This window comes from Asparagus officinalis, chromosome 3, assembly GCF_001876935.1.
Source record: "Asparagus officinalis chromosome 3, Aspof.V1, whole genome shotgun sequence".
NCBI classification, from domain to species: Eukaryota; Viridiplantae; Streptophyta; class Magnoliopsida; order Asparagales; family Asparagaceae; genus Asparagus; species Asparagus officinalis.
This window is the reverse complement of record NC_033796.1, coordinates 47,638,463-47,644,860: the sequence shown is the minus strand read 5'-3', so window position 1 is coordinate 47,644,860 and position 6,398 is coordinate 47,638,463.

Here is a 6,398-nt window from a genome sequence, read left to right as displayed (position 1 = left end):
TTCTTAATACTCCGAAAAGTATACGAGTATAAACTGCTTCTTAATACTCCGAAAAGTATACGAGTATAAACTGCTTCTTAATACTCCGAAAAGTATACGAGTATAAACTGCTTCTTAATACTCCGAAAAGTATACGAGTATAAACTGCTTCTTAATACTCCGAAAAGTATACGAGTATAAACTGCTTCTTAATACTCCAATAAGGTATACGAGTATAAACTATTCCCTCCTCTTTGTTGAGAAGTTTCTGGAGAATATTTTTCTAAAAAAAAATATTCTTAAGGATAACTTAACTCCCAGGAGTGTATGAGTATAAACTAGACCTCCCCACTCCAACTCCTTAAGAGCTTAAACTGCGTAGACTCCAAAAGACTTACGAGTATAAACTCTGTTAAACGCCAGACAACGCGTCACAATGGAGATTCAAAGCCGTCAACCAATGATCAATTCCGTGTTGAAATAACCAACTCGAGCTAAAAAAGCCAAGAAATCAAAAATCGACTTCAAAATTCAAAATTCCGACAACGGTCAGACAATAAATGCAGCACCGGAACCCTCTCAAGCTTAAGGGATCAGATCCAGAAAATAAAAAGTTCCTCTTTTTGCAATTCCCCCCCCCCCTGAAAGGTGAGCTCAAGGCGCCAAATCTTAATCCTAACCCTCGCATGCGACCCCACAAATTCATAAATTGAATTAAGCATTGTAGGCATATAAAATTGCTTATAGGTCCCTTAACACGGCTCAATACGAACTAATGAACCATCGGGCGACGTATCTAAACATGATCGTTAGCCCGTCAACACCGAAGCCAAACAATGTGCGACGGAGCGGATTAACGAGGCTACGAAACTGACAAACCGCACGCGAACGACAGAATGAATCCACTCGCGTGCGGAATCGAACCAACGGTTCAAGGAGTCAACGAGTCATCCATCCAGACTTCCAAATCAGGATTCAGAACAAATCGGGGTTCAGAGCAACGCCACAGACGAACTCGGATGAATCGCGATAGAGTCACGATTAGTTTTGGAATCGAACTCAGACCGAGCCACCTCAGGGTGGCTCGGCCAAGGCCGAGCCACCCCAGGGTGGCTCGGCATGAGCCGAGCCACCCTGAGGTGGCCACCCAGATCTGTGCCAAATGCACAGATCTGGTTGCCTATAAATAGGCGGGGTCATTCATCATTTGAGAGGACTTTTGGAAGAACTTTTGGAGAGCCGAAACTCTGCCGGATTGAGACCTCATCTTGGAGTTTTTGAAGGCTTGAAGACTTGGACGTCCAGATCTAATTCTTGGCGAGCACCCGCATCACAAAAGGCAGGAGTTCGAGGGGATCGAGATCTCAGATCTACGTTGTTACACTCCGGATCAAAGCTTGGTCTTTGATCCCGAGATTCGAGCGATTGTTTCCTTGGTGAAATAATCCCTCCGGCTATTATTTCCTTGGTGAAATAATACCCGTTATACTGCGTAGACCTGTTCGGATCTAGATCGCGTGGTGGTCCACGGCAAATAACCCCGGCGCAGGCAAACAACCCACCAAAGCGAGCGACCGCAAAACAGGAGCTCGCGATTTGTTCGATAAAGGAGAAAAAGTTGTAATTTTTTTTAATTTTCTTTATTTTTGATTTTCATTGTAACCGGATCTAAAAAAGACCGGATCTTTTGTAACCGAAAAACTGTTATTCAAGATAGCAATGGAATCAATGAAGAAAGCAACGATTTTTCGAGCGAACAGTATCGTCTGAAAATCATCTTCTGGTGCTTCAAAGGCCACGCCTCGTCAGGATCCGTAGGCTTATTCAGCATAGATTCAACACGTGGTCCGGTTAGCGGATTAATCTGGGTCACGGTCCAAGAGCAAGTGCGGGTGACAGGACGACCTCTCACTTCTTCTCCCTCTTTAGAACCTACGCCTAGAATTTCAACAAACATTTTGTGAGGATATGTGGATAAAGCTTTCCACTTTTTTGGGCATTGAGTCGACGAATTCGATCGGCGATTGCCATATCCAACAGCTCTTCAAAAAAAGAATCTGACGAACCTGTGCTGAGTTCCTCTTCATCGCTGTCCGCTGCTTCACCGTCGCCACTGGCAACATTTACATCTTAGCCTTCTTCTCCGGAAAGAAAGGTATCCTCCCCTTGTTCCCTATTACCAGAAAGACCAGCAGGTTCTTTTTCTCTTCTCTTCTGGTACTTGGCTTCGTAAACCATTTGGGTAACAATCCGAGCTACTGTCTCGGCCGTCAACTCTGCAATTGGCTTCACCGGGACAGGTTCATTGGCCGCTAATAACCAACAGTAACATAAGAAGGCTAACTCTAATTGGCGTTCGGCGACCAGAAGACTAAAACTTGCTCCGGTACAACCTGTAATACTTTATAGCCCTGCCCAAGTACCATCCACCAAGCCGTCGCAAGTCCGAAGTTCTGGATTTGGGTTCCTGATATATATCTGATCATACCCGAGTTATTACACAAACCTACACGGTAGATACAGCTCTATGTAACAATGATTCTTCACACAAAAAATCAGATAACATGGCCGAATGTTTACTAGCCAATCAAAGCATCCGACGTCAAGGTAGGTCCGACCCGTACCAGGCCTCTCCACATCAACCAATGAATCACCATATCGGCCCAAAAACGTCTTTTTATTTCCATAAATCCATGTCCTTTCCATTTACAATCTTCTATCAGCTGTAACAGGGGAATAGACTGGTCCGCAACACTCGACATGAACATCATGTCAGAGCAATGAAGGACAAACCATGCCATCAGGTACGTGTAAGGCAACTCCACCTTCACCGTGGGAATTTGAGCCGATGGCTTACTTCCTTTCTGTGTAAAAGTATTAATTACTTGGCGAAGACCGCGGTGGATGTCGGCGATCATCGTCGGGAGAAGAGAAAGGCTTTTCTGGTGAGCAAGTTGAACAGCTGGGTAAAGTACTTCTATAGATAGAACATCCATGGATTAGTATGGGATCACACATTTCTTCAACCAGATGGCGAGATAACCGGCCAATAAAGTCGTCAGTTGAATAGGTTGCATCGCATGCCATAAGAAGGTTTGAAACTTGGTCCCGGCGAGGAAATCATCCTCGATACCAGTGGTAGTGTAGGACTGGGTGCTAGATTTCTTGATTAACTCATTAATCTCGGATGGAGTTAGTGGCCTCAACTCGCAGATCGCTTCACCGGAATTGCTTTCTAGATTTTTGAATAAATAATCTGCAAATTTCTTCAAGCTGATTTGCGGTTTGGTCTTTTTCGATAACGGTTCGGCATCTGCTAAGGCTACATGGTAATGATAGGTGAGATCCCACAAAGTATAGTAGCGATTCAGGGTAGCTGACTTCAACTGGCGTAACTCCCGATTCGAAGGAAAATACTCCTGGTATACCATATTTCCCATCGGTAAGCCTGAAACCTTGTCCATCTCATGGAGAGCCAATCCTAGTTCCCCACGTGTTGTCAGAAATGTGTTTGTATCAGGATTGTAGAGCTCTAACAATATAAGAAAATGAGGAATACTGATTGTCAATCCATACATAGTGACGCGAATAGCTGCGTATAGATCACTGGCCTTCAATTCTTCACCCCATCGAGCAATAACATAACCGGTTAGGCGAGACCATCAAAGTTTATCTGAGGAATGGATCCAATCATAACACATGTGATTAGTGGCAGACATCTCTTGCCCCAATCTCGCGAGGCGATTCTTCAAAGTGTTAGCAACTGTGCACAGTTCACCTCGTGGTGGGTCATTCAATCTCAATACACCGGGATGCAATCCAGTAACATGACTTCTGACACTTGAACCCGGAGCAGATTGATGTATGATGTATCTGCAATGGACGCGTTCACATTCCTCCGTCAAGTCCCACGACATCTCCCGTTTAACAGCTTACCATCGTAATTCAATCATGAGCGATAACGAGGAATGTAAGGGATATATAGAGAGCCCCCGTCATCCTTATGCAACCATTGCTCAGCTTCGAGGGGTACAATAATTGGGTCCTCAACAGAGTTACCAAATAAATAATCCAGTTTCTTCAAGGGGTGAGTAGAGTTGAGGTCCTCGACTAGGGGTGCATCGGTGATCAGTTGCCGTAAAGTACGGCGATCTTCCTTACGTACCAACTGAGAGAGTTCTTCAGGCCCACCCAGAGCAAATTGGGGAATAGCTAGGATGAGCATGAGATCTCTAGCAGAAGCATAAGTCTCGCTACAGCGGCCTTCTACCGCATTAGCATTGGTCGCCTTTGAAGGAAATTCGACTGAAACAAATAATGCATATTGATAAAATGCAATTATGAGATTTTCTTTTTATTTATGCAGGCATTGAACTCATCTCACGGATCGGTGAGATAGAGTCACGGCCCTGTAATTGGCGAGACGATTTCAACGGTATCACATACGCTCAAAACAAGGCACATTATCGCACAAGGAATGCAACAATATCCCTCGTTCTACGTGATGTAATACAATATGAAATAGCTCCTTATTGCCTCGAGACACGTCTTGACCAAGCAAAATGTATCTTTTAAGCGTTCACCCCCACGAAGGAGAATGTTGGCTCTTCCCAATTGTCTCACCAAGGAGAATAAAGCGGGGATATAATATATAATATGTCCATATGGGTTTCTAAGCAAAAAGGAAAAAGTGCTTGTTAATTAGGCGAGATGATTTAGACTGCATTATATAAACGAAGCACGACGTATGTTGTCATATGAGTAACATGACAACATACCCGTCATCCGGAGTATAAGGCAGCTGGAAATCGCCCCAAATTAATTAAGGCGCATTTTGACCAAGCAAAACGCGGCTGTGAAGCGTCCACCCTCACAAAGGAAGGTGACGGCTCTTCCTAATTGCCTCACCAAGGAGAACAAAGCGGGATGCAATATGCAATATGATATACGAATGTCGAATTTATAAGCCAAAGGGGATGAAAAGTTATATGTGCAAGAAAAAGGCTCTGGCTCAGGTGACTGAGTAGTAGAGCGACCCCTCGCGACGCGTGATCCCTTCAGTGACATAGCTAATCTGCAAAGGAAATCAGTGGTTCAGGTATGTCGAGAAGGGAGAGGCAACAATCCAATAATCAAAAGGAAATTGTGATATTTTAACTAGAATTCTATAAAAAAAATAGGATTTTTCGGTTAAAAATCCAATTAAACCTACGGATATAAAAATTAGGATATGGAGTTTTTATCAATACTCAAAAGTGAGATAATATCTCCGGGTTATATTCAAATCAAGCTAAATCAAATGCTTCAAGCCGATGGGTAGGCTATGGTATTCAAATCGAGCCAGTAAATAAATCCAGTCATCAATTGGGGCCAAACAAAAAGATCAAGGGTTTCGGCTATCCCACGAGTTAAACAAGTTCATCCAAGGTGAGAATGTGATGTACACACTCATATTCGAACAACGGGAATATGACAACAACTCTTGACTATGCACACAACAACACACCCACTCCTCAACCAAATGCCTCGAAGGAATTCAAACTCCGCATACAAGACTAAATGCAACCCAAGATTCCAAAATTTTAGCCCTTTTACAAATAAGCCCCTCAACAAGTTTCGGCCCACTTTTGCACAAACGTCCCCCAATAAATTTCGGCTTTTACATTTGCATAAAAATCCCTCAAATTTCGACCATATATATATGAAATTGAAATAGCATAAAGTTCAAGGGTTCGGCCATATATATATATATATATATATATATGAGATCAAGATTTGCATAAAAATCAAGGGTGGAGGTATCCAAATTTTCGGCCATACATATGCATGAAATTGAAATAGCATGAAATTAAAGAGTGAAGGCATCCAAATCCAAATTTTTGGCCATGTCAACCCCCAATAATGGGTTCGACCACCATTCAAGAGCCAACAAAAATAAAGATTTGAGTTTTCCCCCAAATCAAGAAACTAGGGTTTTGGAAAATTAAGAATTCAAGAGAAAGGAATCAAATTAAAACTATGTGAGAGAGAGATTCTTCCCTAAGTTCGAGGAATCGACAAAGAGGAAACCTTGTTGAGAAGAATGTTGAAGATGAAGCTCGAAATTCTCCAAACCCGAACCCTAGCTTGCCTTGCTTGAAGCTTTGAGGAAGTTGAGAGCTTTGAAGGAGAAGGAGTTAGGGGTTTAAGAGGAGGAAGAGGTTAGAATTATTAGGGAAGAATAGTTCAAGACAGAGACAATTTTTTTTAGGAGGGGGGGACTATTTTGAAACCGAAAAGAAAAAAAAGAGGAGAAGAAGAAGTCTGGAGATGAGGAACTTGGGGAGTTGGGGTATTTAAATGAACCGAACCCATGAACCGGACCAGCCTGAACCGAACCAAAGTCTTGAACCGAACTGGGACAAGCTTCATTTGCTGGC